This window comes from Coturnix japonica, chromosome 15 (genome assembly GCF_054131305.1).
Source record: "Coturnix japonica strain WE chromosome 15, WE-NBRP24, whole genome shotgun sequence".
NCBI lineage: Eukaryota > Metazoa > Chordata > Aves > Galliformes > Phasianidae > Coturnix > Coturnix japonica.
In genome coordinates this window covers 2,618,601-2,633,429 of record NC_140677.1, presented here as the reverse complement: position 1 = coordinate 2,633,429, position 14,829 = coordinate 2,618,601, and the positions used below count along the sequence as shown (strand labels likewise).

General features: G+C 41.4%; 1 protein-coding gene across 6 annotated transcripts in view; it reads left to right on the top strand.

Moving 5' to 3' along the window:
• The first annotated feature begins 546 nt into the window (after nucleotides 1-546).
• The window catches only part of CNTN6 (contactin 6), a 127,374-nt gene continuing 113,091 nt past the window's right edge, over nucleotides 547-14,829 (top strand). For 3 of the 6 annotated variants that reach the window (XM_085516145.1, XM_015875354.3, XM_015875352.3), the window contains exon 1: nucleotides 603-974. The gene's annotated coding sequence lies outside the window, so the exon portion shown is untranslated. Of the gene's footprint in view, nucleotides 975-14,829 lie in introns of all 6 variants that reach the window. The other 3 variants (XM_015875353.3, XM_085516147.1, XM_085516146.1) reach the window with 3 other exon arrangements.

Below are 14,829 nucleotides of genomic sequence, written 5' to 3'. Positions count from 1 at the left end.
GCATGCAAGTAATCCCATTACAAACTAATGGATTTACACCACGATTACATTAAAACATGGTGAAGCAGTGCCTGTGACACAACTGTACTTTTCTTGGCAGGAACATTCTGAAAACTGCTCTTTCCACTTCCATCCCTCGTGAATACAAATAACTTTTGCTTACTAACGGAAAGTCATTTCCCTGTCTGAGCTTTGCATTTGATCTCTGCTGAAGCAGTCTCAAGAGGAAAAACGGAAATCTAAGAAGTTTGTGTGTAATAAGGATTTATGTCTCTGCTTCTTCAAACAAACAAGCCTTTTTTGTTGTTGTTTTGCTTTTCAATATGCAAAATATGAGGGGCATTTAAATGCTTCAGGACAACAGTCAGCGCTGGGATGCAGCGACTCAGCTCCCATGTGATGGGCTTCGTATTATGGAGTTCAGGAAGTGACTGTGTAACCCGGGACTAAACAAAATATTTCTACTCCTGTTCTAAACCCAATACTGAGTGTGACCCAATTTCCAGGTAGGGAGGTTTTCTGATTACCTGACAGGAGCTCCTATTTGTAGGAAAAGAATAGCAAGAGCACATTTAATCTTTCATGCTACGAGTCTGACAGCTGTGTTTTCACTCTCAGCTTGCTTGAAGGATGATCAGTGAAGAGCTAATTTTCCTACGTTCAAGATTTGCAGATAGGAATATGCATACACTGTAGTACCTGTTTATCTGCTTCAAGCATTAATTGTGTGGGTTCTAGCACGAGTGCAGCAGGAAAGCAGTGTATTTCATGGTTAATACCAGTGAAGAGACACGCAATGCTCAGTGGATAAAAGGCTTCTAGTCCCAGCTGGGAAAATAGTTCCATTATCTCCCAGCTGCATAGACCTTCCGTACGGCTCCGTTCTGCCTCGATGAACACTGTGCCTTGCTGAGAGCTTGAAACAGTTCTGCAGAAAATTGTAAAGATCCTGAGACATTTCACTGTTAAGATCTGTAAGTACAGAATTGTGCTGTCTACTGCAATGTGAATAATGCTGGGGGAACTGTCTTTTTTTGTTGTTGTTTTGGTTTAAAATCAGTATTTTTTCATTAGCATAAGGGGTAGAGAATGAAGAAAATTCACTGCTTTATTTATGTTGTTCTGTCTCTAAATGGCTGATGCTCCAAATGTATACATTTTTGGAAGAGACAAATATATACATAATGAATTTGTATGCATGCGAGGTCTGAGTCAAACAGAGTAGGAGACTGTGCTGGTAACAGACACTACAGGTATATTTTTTGAGAGTATCACAGCTCACTGCTGCAGTAACACGGACAACACAGAGGATGACAGTGCTAATTTTGCCACTTTCATAAGACTTTGTGCAGCATATAAATAGTGAGGTGGGTAATGAGAGACCAATCTAATTTCTACCAGCTGAAGGTGTAAAAGCAATCAACATAAATCCTAAGAAAATTTAAGCAAGCCTTTAAAGGAAGCCTTTCCTCTTGCTTGTTTTAACAATTAAAAAAGTCAAGGTAACAGCATTCTGTTTTTGCAAGATGTGCAAAGGTTTATTTTTGACCCTGTCATTTACTTACAGAGTATGACACAGCCATAAAGAAATGTGACACTTTATAAAAAGTTTTGGAAGTCCACGTTTGCAGAAGCAACTGCTTGACTAGCGCCTTCTGTTAAACCATGTACTCCCATGGTGCTCTTTAGGCAAACACCTCGACTCAGGCAGTTGTTGCATGTCTGAAGGGTCTCCTCCAGCAGCCTCTAAACCATCAGGCTGAATGCTAACAATTTCCTGCAGCGCTTAAGCACCTGAATGATTAAACAAGAGGCAAACACTCTGCGCCCTATTTAAATAAGTTGCTTGTCCTTTTGACAAGGCTGCAGCCAATTTCAGGTAAATATAACGAGTTAAAAGAATCAGACTATTTATGAAATAGCATTTTCTCCACCCTTTTTATTCTCTTCCTCCCAAGAGGGTGGAACTGCCACACCAGCAATTCTTCAAGTTTTACAAGTTCACTGAGTTGTGTGTATGTATGTAAACCCTGCAGCATTTGTAATTCCAGGCACCACACCACCACAAAGAACCCATCCCCATCAGCCAGCTTTTGTTTTGGTGCTCCTGAGGCACTATTTCAGTGTTTCACGTTCCATGAGTCCCTGCTTGAGAGGTTTTATGACATTAAAAAGTCCCAACTCAGTACCTGGAGGAAGTTAGCAACTATTGTATATCAAATTTTATTGTTTAAAAAAGAAAAATAAAACACTCCAACGTATCCAGCTATAGTTTTCAAATGGTGGTGAGGTACTGATTGCTATGTATTAGGTGTGTTACCTTCCATGCTGAGGATGAAATTATAATAATATATAACAATGTAAGTGCTTTAAATCAAAGAAGAGACGTGTTTCTTCCAGCTCTTCAGTCAGTATTAGAAAGGTTTGTGGTGCATAGTAGGCTCCCCTAAAACTAATTTCTTGCTGCTGAAGCAAATATTGCCATCACAAAACAAGGTGCCAGCATCCCCAAAAGGACCTGAAATACAAAGTTGTGCATTTGCATTACATGCCCATAAAACACTATTTGTAACTGGGCAGGAAATTTCCATTAGGTTTATCTCTGTATTGGAAGTATATAGGACTACATCAACTCTTCAAAATGACATTCAGTGATCTTTTCCCCCTCAGCCCAGAAGCTGTATTAACTCCACGTTACCACAAGACAATATTCCTTTTGTTTAAGATTAGGACTGACTTCATTGCAAAGGGTTGCTGCTGCTTGCCTGCTCACAGTCCCTCCTCAACCCAGCCAGCTGCCTTCAGGCCCCACTCACGGCAACCATGCCCCAAACCCACCTCTACCCACGTGAACTCCAGAGGAGGGAAAAAAAACACCAAAACCCCTTTTATCCTTCTTATCAAAGGCTGCACTCAGCGTGGATTAGAGTTAGGTATGAGGGTGCGTTTGCAGCTTGGGCTGCTAGGCTTGAAGCAATCTCTTTACAAAGCAAAAACTCAAGTAACTTCAGACAGTTTTCCAACCACACAGATACCTGCACTGGTAGTTTATCTCTGGGATACCAAAAACCCAGCACTGTGGGAAAACAGCACTCTGTAACACCCTTATCTCCACTCCAAACCTAGCGCACTTCTGTAAGGCCTTCTTATGAACACACAAACTTTCTATAAATGCAGAATACTCAGGGAAAAAAAGTAGTCTGCGCCGCTGAAAAAGTAACTTTGAAAAGCTGAAGCATCAGAAAGAAAACCAACCCACATCACGGTAAATCAGAACGTGGTACTTATAATTCTGTGCCTTGTCAGGGGAACAACCTGGCCCAAGGCAGAACACCAAGGCTGCTGCTGAGCAGACCAGCTCAGCTCTGAGAGAGGTGACAGCAGGATATTGCTACACAAAATGTAACAACAGCTAAATATGAGGATCTGGATCTACCGGATTGAAACACTTGGAGATTTCCAGGCTGAGGAGCTGGGCTCTGCCAGCTCACACCTGCAGCTCCTCGGCTGAGCAGGTCAGGCCCAGCTGTTCTGCCCCCCAGCAGATAATTAACAGCTCTTAACAACCCATTAATGGGCAGTAATTCACCTTACACAACTATTGATTTGCTGTTGCTGTAGGAAGCATGTGGGGGTGGATAACCTAGGCCTGCAGTGAGGGCTTTTTCTCCTCTCTGCGTGGACGTTTCTGTTGCATTGCGGTATGCTGAAATCTTCTAGGATTCTTTCCCAGAATATTTGCTTAACTTCAAAAAACATGGGAAGGGCGCAGTGGGAGAAACACCTGTCTTAAAATGGTCTTTCCCGAGCTCTCCTGGATTTGCAAGTGGCTTTGGACCTGCCTTGCCCTGTGCTTTACTTCTTCCTCATTAAGATGCACAGTCGTCCTCTGGTGCCATCTCAAAGACAGGATTTGTATGTCTGCAAGATACAGAACGGAGCTGAGAAGGACCAGCTTCGAATCACCAGAAGGACAGAGCTGTGAGCTGCTGACACGAGCAGAGAAAAGCAGCTCCTCCGCTGGTAGGTACACGTTTGCATTTTCACAAGTGCAGCAGTCTCCGTGCTCTGCTGGAGGACAGGAGACAGATGATCCCTCCTGCACTGCTGGCAGCAGCTGTGCAACATTTAATCAGGTTGCGTGTTATTGGCATATTTCCTGGTTGGCTTACTTTGTTTTGTCCTCGATAACTTAGTGCTTTAAACTCCCCATGTCAGTGTCTCCAGGCTGCTGCTGCTCCTCCTTGTCCTCCTGCCAGCACCCGGAGCAGGCTGGGCTGAGGACAGTACTAACACCATGTTATAGGCTCTTCTGGGCTCAGTAAAGAGGCTTGCTGACAGTCGGTTTAAGTATCCAGTCTGCCATGCCTGTTTTTTGGGGGGGCTTTTATGTGGGTTTGTTTGTATTTTGGCTTTCCTGCAAGAGAAAAATGTGTAGCATACAGAATAGCAAGAGATAGACAGGAACATGGGGGAGGTGGAAGGAGAGAAGAGTGATATTACTCTCTTAGTCCCTCTAATATGTTTATAGCCTATAAAGGCCCCCTCCCCTCCAAACAAAGATAAAGACAGTCAGAAATACGGTTTGTTTTATTAAAATTGTTGACAGCACCTGCTATAATGTTCTATCTCTTTTAACAAGAGCAGCAGAAAGATGAGAGAAGCAGTGTTATGTCCTTGCTGTTTACACAACATAATAATATAGGAACTGATAGGGTTGGATTCCAGATAACTGTTTTTATTAGCTATAAACAAATGTGTGACCCAGGGACACTATAGCCCTCTTGGGCTTCCATCACAGCTCCCAGAGGCCTTTCAAAGAAATAAAGGTGTTACCTAACTGTTCCTAAATTAAGTACTCTTCTTGCTTTAGGACAGCTTGATGTGATTGCCAGTAGGATCCATGTAATGTATAATTTTCCTTAGGTTAAATCTGAGGACTGTTTCCTGTTGTGTTTTTTTTTTTTTCCATGAGCTATGCTCTCTCATAGCTAACAAAGGCAAAAAGATCCTATGTCCCACCAGTGGCAGTGCCTGCAAGGAAGCTACCATGGGAAGGGGCTAACTGGAAAACAAGAATCTTCTACTGTTGAAAATGGTGTAATTTTATTCATTTCCATTCCAGAGCAGAAGTGTCTGAGCAGTGTATTTCAGAGCAGCTGCTCAAATGGGATTTAGGGCAATGATCTCATAACTGCAACCTTTTGATGTGCAAAAAAAAAAGATCAGTGGTTAATTTGCTACCCTGGATCGGGTGGATTACTCTCTGCTGTTCTTGCTGAGCCTTTCTCAGAAGGTTTTCCTAGGGTCAAGATGATCAAACCCTGGGGGAAATGAGCTGACAGCAGCCCACAGTCTGGGATTAGGACCCTCTCCAGGGAATGTGAGAACACTATTTAGGCAGAGCAGAAATTTCATTGCTGCTCATGACCTAAACTCTTAGCTATTCTAGAGCCTTATTTCAGCAGTTTTCTTATGTATTAAAAAAAATCTTCCCGTGTAGAATTAAAATCAGAGCTGGTTCCATGCATGAGGGTTGCTTCTATCATACTGAGCTACTGAACATCTCACTCCATTTCTAACTGACTGGAGAGGAGTAGATTTTAGAGAAACCAGTGCCCAGCTAATGAGGAAAGCACTCTGCTGTGGACAAAGGACACGCTAGGCTGATCTGTCAGTAAGCACAAGAAGATAACCACTGCTTACCAGTGCCTTTTTCTTCTCTCATTCCTGTGATTAACACAGCATACAATTGGAGAGCCTTACTGGGCAAAAGTGTTGCATCAGAGTTAAAGTCTGTGAGTTTTCAGATGCTTAATGTTTATTTCCCCTTCAAACACATCTTTTGTGCATTTTGGGCTTCATCCCAACCTGCTGCCTTGTCTGTTGCTAGGTCAGTCTGCCAAGTATAGGGATGGTTAGACCTTGGGGTATTTGTGTTTCTGAAACTCTGGTGCACCATACACCTCACCAACCCAAATCCATTTCTCCCAGGCAATGTGTACAGCGTATACGTAGTGCCTTTGGGGGGAGAAATGTGGATTAAAAGCACTGAAGTTTCTGCAGCTTCATCTTTTCAAGCACTTTCTGATAATTCTACCATGAAATTAAAAAAAAAAATAAAATAACAATCAGGATCAGAGTGAACCTTGCTATAAATTATGCTTCCTCTATTTGTAAAGAAATCCAGATAAAGTGTAGATTTATATCACCTAAATGTGACTGTTGTGCCTTGCACGCTCCCCAGCATTGCGCATGGACTTGGTGTCCCATTGCACCTCTCTGTTGTCTCAGTGGTCGGAATTCAGGTGCATCTACAGTGATCTGTACTGCATCCCTGCCTCCCCCAGCATCTCATAGATCCCAAGAAGCCTGTCCTTGAATGGGATAAATAAACCCAAGCTTGTTATTTGCTCTGTGGGGCTGTTCTCTGCAGAGGAGACACACAGGCTTTGGAGAGCCACGCTGAGCGTCTGGGCTGATATCCAGCACTGCTGCTGCTCGTCCTTGGTGCATTGTTGCACTCCTGTGGCCTGTCTGTCAGCAGCCACTAGCACAACAACTAATATGTTAGAGTCTTCCTATCCTTTATAGTCAGCTAAACCCTGGATGGTAACTGATGCACGCTGTGTGGCTTTCTGTAGTGTTACTGCTGCATTTAAGCTCTCCTCAGACTGGCCGTGTTCTTGTTGATTTCCTTAATTCAGGCGCTTATCCCCCAATGGTTTCACTTTCCTTTGGATGATAATAGCAGGGAAGCTCTGCAACCGCCAGCAGAGCTATGGGCTGAGGAAATGCTACAAAATCACCTCTCTCCTAAAAATTGTTTTGTCTGCTGGCTGAACGGGAGCACTCTGGCTGCACAGCGGGTTAGAGGTTTTACCCCTGTTATACTCACTTAAACTGCCACCTTTTTCTCAGCTCTGACATCATTAGCTTTGACATGTTGCTGAAGCTTCTCCACAGAGGTGACCCAGTCCTTGCTGAAGATACCAGATAAAGCTAAAAGCTATGTATATCTATATAAAACTTTCCCCCCCCCCCAATATTGCTCACCTTAAAGCTGTAGGGATGCACATCTAATCCACTAACTAGATGAGAGTTTCCAGTCCTTGTATGCTTTCCTCACCCAGAGTTCCATATTAAATAGCAGTATTTACTAACTGTATATCTGTGTGATGCCTGGGTTTGTTGAGGGCACAGCCGGAGTGAAAAAGACCCATCAGGGGGATGTCTTCTGCTGAAAAGGGAAGTCTTCACTTCCCATACAGTTCAAATAGGAAGTTGCACATTTTATTTTCTATGTATAAAAATAAAGCCAAAGGAAAAGTAAATTCATTCTTTAGTGATAGAGTTCTTGTAGGAGTACTGTATTCCAAGTGTTACTTGTCCTTGCATTTAAAAGAATGCAGTGAGCAGAGTAAGGTCACCCTCAGACTGAGATGGCAGGGTGCTGAGACTCACACCTCACCCAGGTGTCATGGGCAGGTGTTCAGACCCTGCAGAGCATGAGGAGCACCCTCAGCCTGACCTCATTTCCCTCTGCTTTGAGACCTTGAGTTCCTTTTCTTGCATGTTTTCTGGGGAACAAAGGGCTGCTACTGTGCCCCCAGCAGCACCCATGCAGCAGCATCAGGGATGCTTGGTCCCCCACAGCCACACACCTCCCTGCTTCTGAGACATCACCTGGGCTTTTAGCAGCTGCCTGCAGCAAAGGAGAATCCTGCTTTATGAACCCACTCACAATTGCTGCAGTTCCAGCCAGGAATAAACTGTTCTTAACCTAAATACTCCTCTGAGGACACTGAGCTTGGGGGAAGAAACATAACTGTGTTGAATCTAGTGCAAGCAGGGATAAGTAAGTGTAGTATATACTGTATAACTCTGGGAAGACATCAGGAAAAGAGGTGGGAAGGAGGGGAGGGAAGGAAGAACAGCGGTGAACACAGCTAAGCAATAATGGCCTCTTTATATTGCAGTAAAAGTAATGTTTTCATATAAAACATACACTGCTGCAGCTATGAAGACTGTAAAGCAAGAGCTTTGTCCAGGTGCAGGCCGTAGCATGATACCACAGGGAGAAGTGAAACTGCAGCCTGTTAAAGCAGTCCCCTGATCCCAAAGCAGGGGGAGCCGGCAGGGGCTCTAGGGCTGCAGGGAGCTACAGTACACAGAGAGCGTGGTTTGGTATGGCAGTCCAAAGTGAGGAAAGAGATAGGATGAGCTAGAATGGGCTGAGCAATACTGGGGGTCATTGTGATCACTCCAACCTAGCGTAAAACAGGCGCACTGTGGTCAGGTAGAGAGTCCGTGGTTCATTTTGCAGGGGAAAATGTTCTGAATTTTAAACAGGTCTACTTAGGTGAGCCCCAGTCTACCACTAAGTCTTAAAGAATGTTTGATAACTAGAGATGTTGAGAAGACTATTGGTAATTTGGGATGCTCTTAGGAGGGCTATGGGGAGCGCTAGCTGCTGTTATTCTGTACTTGAGGTATTTCAGCATTAATTGCTCAGCTTTACTGAGAGATTACTAGTTTTAAAGTTAGCCTTATTGTTAGCTGAGGTGTTGAATAATGGATGATTTTAAACTTTGGGTTAGGGATTCAGGAGATTGATTTGGGAGACGTAGCCAAGAGATTGCCAAAGTCAAACTCCTATCAGAAAAATGGTAGGATAAAAGTTCTGTTCGAAGCATACGAACGGGCAGAAAGTTCCCTACTGACTGATTCAGGTAAAATATAAATGACTCACCATGTCACGAATTTACCTTTTGTCTGGCTGACTTTCTCAGCAAGATTGATTGAAAATCCACCTAAGCCCTGAAAGGAATTAGCAGAAAAAATGCTTTGTTTGACAATGCTGAGCAGCCAGCAGCAATACCTAAAAATCAGCCCCATGCCCTGAATAATCAGAGCAGTGAGGTGTATGGGCAAGTCATGTTTACAGGCGATAGGTAACGTAATAGGAAACACTGAAAAACAGCGTGAAAAACATCCATGTCTTAGTCTCGTGTGCCAAAAAGCATGTAAAGTAATACTGAGGAAAATGCACAGCCCTCCTTTGGATAGAATAGTAGCAATTAATACCTGTAATAACAGACTTATTTGTACTTCACTTCTTTATGTTAATAATCAGTAGTTTTTACTGCATGCTTATGTAAAGGATGCACATTTCTGTTCCATCTTTGTCTGTATGCACTGTGGGCATTAGTGGCGAGAGGTCAAGGGAAGATTCACCTTCACCACGATTCACATCTTTTCCCCCAAAGCTCTGCATTTCATAGAACAGATCCTCATGCAAAATGATCTGCCTGAACTCTTGTATCTCATCCGCAATTCCATGCAGCAGTATCACTCATGTACACAGTAAACCACCGGCATCTCAGAGTGGAAATGTGGCAGCAGAGCTTTTCAGAATTGTCTCACAATTACCACCCAGTGTCAGGTGCTGTTTCTGGGCTTTGTGGTGAACCTCAGTGCTAAATGCTTTGCTGGAGCGGATTTGCAAGGCTTTCTGGATCGTGCACACAGTGAACTCAGCTGTTTCCAGGAGTTGGATTGCATTGCTCTGAGCCATTTCTGGTGACTGTAATGGAGATTTCTGTTTTCCTTTTATTTTAGTGTGTTGGAGAAACAGTAATGTTTTGCTTTTGGGTAAAATTCAAATCGATGCAAACCTCATAAGCCAATAAAATTTTATAGATTGTTATCCAATATGTAATTTGTTACACAATATCTATGTGGCTTCTGTTTATTGAGACATAAAGACTTTACTTTTTTAAGGTAGATTTTATGTGAGAAGTGCATAAGAAGGAATAACCTTTCCTGCCTGTTGTGCCATAAACTAAATTACCCTTAACCTAAACCATTTATCATGTTGTGGCAGCCTAATGAGACCAAAATAAACAGACACAAACTGCTTGAAGTTTTCTGCAAGGGACAACTTTTATTTATATCAGCACAGTTGTTTGCTTGTCGCTTCACAGGTTGGCCGTGTGGATTTTACGGTGGGTAGCTGGAGATGCTCTGAGCAATAACCGAAGGAAACTTATGAGGCTGTAAACCTTGTGAAAGGGATTTTTTCACCCTTGCATCACATATCACAGGGTGTGAGTGTAGAAGAGCTATTATAGCATGGTTACATACATATTTTTCAGTCTGCAGCTTTCTGCTGGATGTGGCTAATTCCTGGAAGGGAAGGTGGTACTCACTTTCTTGACGCACTTTTTTTCTTCTTTTGGAGCCAGTCACATAAAGTATAAAAGGAGCTTTTGCTCAGTAGGTCCTGCTTGAAGTATGAGGGTGCTGACCTACAGGTACAGGCACAGAGAGCATAAGCTTATTTACTGCACTGTATGATTATATCACAGGGTAAGTGAAGATCCTAATCTTTAGAAAGCTGATCCAGTTCTTCCTGAAGTCAGAGGGATATGTTTCCCTGACTTTCATAAGGCTGAATCAAAGCTTGTTTACCTCTTATTAGCTACATTAATTACTATGCGATTTACCCTCTACATAATGTAATTGTGGTTGATATATTCTAATGCATACAGAAATTGAAGTACGTGTTGATGATAGAACACCAATGAGGACTGATTTGCTTATTAAGGAGATAAAAGCTAAAGCTGTGGATCCCTTCAGACCTCATAGTTGCTCTTTCCTCTAATAGACGATAAATTTTTCAAAGAGGAATAGGCCAAGAGAGGAATACAATCCATCCCTTCGTTGCTTTTAGCCTAGAAATGGTAAAAACTTGATATTGTTTTATGTGTCAAGGAGAAAAAAAAAAAGCACACTGTTTAGATCATTACCAGTAAATGGATTTTTCAAGAACAAAATGCAAATCCATCATCTTCTTATTGTCTGTGTTCAATCTCCTAAACTCTTGCTGAGCCTTTAACATCTGCTCCTAGAGGAAATCCTGGACTATGAGAGAGGCAGAGTCAACGATCAGAGTGATGTGCAGTGTAACATCAGCAGAACATATCAGTGCCCACATGCAATTTATGAGTGCAATCAAATATGTGAATGACAAGAAGTTGGGGAAAAGCCGCAATATCCCAGGAAACAATTTGCATTATTAAGAACATAACTCTGGTAAAAGTATGATTAGCATACAAAACTGCAGACACTTCACTTTGAGATCCTCCTCAATGTCTCTTCTTCAGATCAGGAAGCATATTTAAGCCCATTAGAGACTGAACTCTACTTTGAGGCTTCACAAATATGCTTCCAAGGAAATGTGCAGAAACATATTGATAGAGGAGCATGCAAAGCTGAAAGTGATACTCGTGCAATAATTTTTCTACAGTCATTGCAGTGGGTTTGATGGACTTGGGATAGCATCAGGCTGGGGCTCTTCTGGCACATTTATTACACACTAGTTCTGTATGTTCATCCATAGTTTAAAATGGCCTAGAAACAAGTATCTCCAAAGCTAGTCTGTTGCTACTGTTAGTATACAAGCCACATTTGTCAGAAGCTTTCTTAAGAGTTGCATAGTCGGTGAACTTCCTTGGACCTTAGGAGAATTCAGGTGTAGACTACATTTGTTTTAGGTTTTGGATCCCTGTTGCATGGAAACACCTAATGAAAGTGGAAATGGGAAAAGAAATATGACCGTGGAATTTTGTCTCAGATTTACCATTCATACTGCTCTTACAAAGGTGAGTGTCTCATACATTGTCACAGCTTGGCATGGTCCTTCAAGTACAACAAGAAATGTACAGACCTAGAAGTATGTTAACTAGTAACATCTGCTGTTCAAATGCAACTTTTCTACATACTCAGCAGTACACATATTAGCAGAAATGTTAAATAATCAGACCTCTACTTTTACAGAAAATTTCTCTTCAAGTGCCTTTACAAAGCATCAGGGAAATGTTGACTGTTGACATATTTTTGTTGAAATAGAAGATGTAAATGCAATTATGAAGAAATGCTCTTAAGAATTTATTGTGACAGAACGTATTCTTGTATTCTAAGTGTATTTTCAGCTGTGGCTTAAAACAAAGGACAACGTATCTAAGAGATCTGGGGAAATAACACACTTTAATAATAACTCCAGAAAGCAAGACTTGCTTTTGATAAGGACTAAGGAAATGATGAGGGCATAAGGTGATATCCTCTTTATTGTATTTTGATGTTCTTAAAGTCTGTTAAAACAACAAGAGGGACAGTTTACACTGTTTTACACAGGTATGAAACCAGAGGAATTTGGTGCTTTTTTATATCGTTGTCAAAAGGCAAAGATTGCTTCTTGATTTAGGATCTTTAGAACTGTATACAGCTGTGAGAGCTTAAAGTGCTGCATAAGGGTTATTATATGCAGGCTGGATCATCCTGATATCCAGGAGAGGATTTTGGAGCATCTTCAGTTATTTCTGCTACTCTGCCCCTGTAGCTTAGTTTATACTGCAGGGAATGACAATTCATGTTTTCAGGTGTTGAAATACGATTAACAAGTATGCACAGATATCAGTACTTAGTTTTTCACTTGGCAAGCAATGTGTTCTTGTTCAGGTCATGGGCTTATTCAGAGATGGGATATCTCTGTTGTATGGATAAGGGGACACTCCACTACTTCTGGATGTAGGTGAGGGTGGCTGCCATGAGAGCTGGGAGCAGAGCAAAGCCTCATACTCTGCAACCATAAGTTGGGCCAACACGAAGGGAGAAGGATTGAGCAGTCACCTAAGAACAGTACAGAGAACAAGATAAGAGTGGGAAAGTACGTTTCCTTAGATCCTTGTGAATTAATTCATAGTAGACTACATTTGTAGTCTGTTCTTCCGCACATAAAAAGAAAAGGCAGTGTAAGTCTGGTCTTAGATCCACGTGGAGGATTTTGCCTGCAGTTCTTTCTCCTTGCATGAGCGTAATCCTTCTGAGAAGCAAACATACCCAATCCCAGTGCTACCAACAGAACATCACCACTCATACCAGCAGCGATGCCCGTTTCTTTCTGAAAACAAGGCTATGATGCTGAGTTCAACCACGTAAATCATGGAAGGAAATTTGTCCTTGAACATTTCACATATTTGACCAGAACAAAAATACAGCCGTGTCCAGATTAAGAATGCAGCACCTGATTAAGAAGTACACAGAAACACTAAGGATAGAAAGGAGACAACAGAAGAATGAAAAAGGAATGGATAGGAGCTAATTACAGCTGAATTTTCATCATCATGCTTTACGTGGCACAACAGTAATGTTCTAAGCTTCAGGATTTCTTCCTTGCAATAATTCTTGCCTGTCAATTTGTGAATGTGGTGCAGCTTCCTGGGATTCTCAGGACAGTGTTTTGTTGAGGGATGTGTATCGTTCCCCAGCACTCGGTTATATTTTGGGGAACTTAATCATAAGAATCATTTGCATAAGCACACTGCAAAACAAGTGCTCCTTAAAACGGCCTGGGGTAAAATAGCTGTATGTTTAATTCACTGCTATTTCTTTTTTTGTATTATAACAGATCATTCGGCATTGTGCAATTTTCTCTTGCTTACTGTCAGTGATTCTAACAACATATTTTGGTGCATAAAGTGATGAATAGAAGAGTATAAAAGAGGCTTCTCAGAGCTTTGATGTTACAAGAAAACAGGTTAAAGTCCTATCAGCTCTCAATGTACGGTCTAATAGTGGAGGAAACAAAGAAGTGGAAAGGAGGTTCGAGAAAAAAAAAGAAACAGCTTTCCATGCCACTCAGACTCTCTTGCTAAATATTTATATCCAGTCTTGGCCAGGTTTGATGCCTATAGTTTTCATGGGACTTCACAGTTTAGAATTCTACACTGATACATTTTAAATGAGTGCATACATTGAGGCTAAAGATATCCTAAATATTATCTCCCCCCGTATTAGGAAATCCTAAGTAAAATCATCACTCTTATCTTACAACAGATAAATGTAAAAGGCTTTTTCTTCCAAATCTCTTTGGTTCTGGCTCCTGTCTGTAAATTAGCATTTCCCCACGAAGCTCAAAGCTATTCCTACTTACACTGCTGGAATATCCAACCTTGTTTACCTGTCAAAAAATGAGAACACCTGCAGAATAGTAAGCTCAAGCTCAAATCTCCTTAGTGTGTCCAGGGAGAGAAAACATGCATAAATACTGATTACTATTCAAGCTAACATTTTGCTTTTCTAACATATTCTGGATCTATATAAATGTCCTGCTGCATATCCAACAGATGCAAATGTATTGATACTTGCATGCATGGCTTCTTTGGAGTGCAGCATAATTATCAAGAAACAGTCCATTTCTAACAAATCATCTGCAATGTGCAAAATAAGAGTCCAGTAGTAATTAACATAATCAAATACGTTAATATTTCTCTCTTTTTCCCTTCTGTGCTTGGAGACTCTTGAGAGGGTCTGCTCAGAAAAGGCCTCACAAACAGTAGAAATTCATTAATGAACAAATACAGATCAATTAATCCAAGGCACAGAATAACATAATTTTTAAACGATGTGATGAAATTGGTATATGAAGTGGGAACTGACTTTGAAGTATCTTTGAAGGAACTTAGATGTGCCTACATAATTCCTAGGGAAAAGAAATTTATATTCAATTGTAGAAAAAAGAGATTAGACTTTTTTTGAATGTGCCAAGAGGTTCTCTTAAATAAAAAGAGCCTTTGGCCTTTAGTAAGTTGTGTTGTGCTTTAAGGATGATCAGCATCTTCTAGAAGTCAAAACGGTGCTTAATGTCTGATGTGTGGCAAGTTGTTCAAGAAAGACATTGCTGGTAATATTTTATTAGACCCTAATAATACCTTTATCAGTAGAACCTTAACTGAGAATGCTAGGCCTTCTATTCACAGTTTAGTC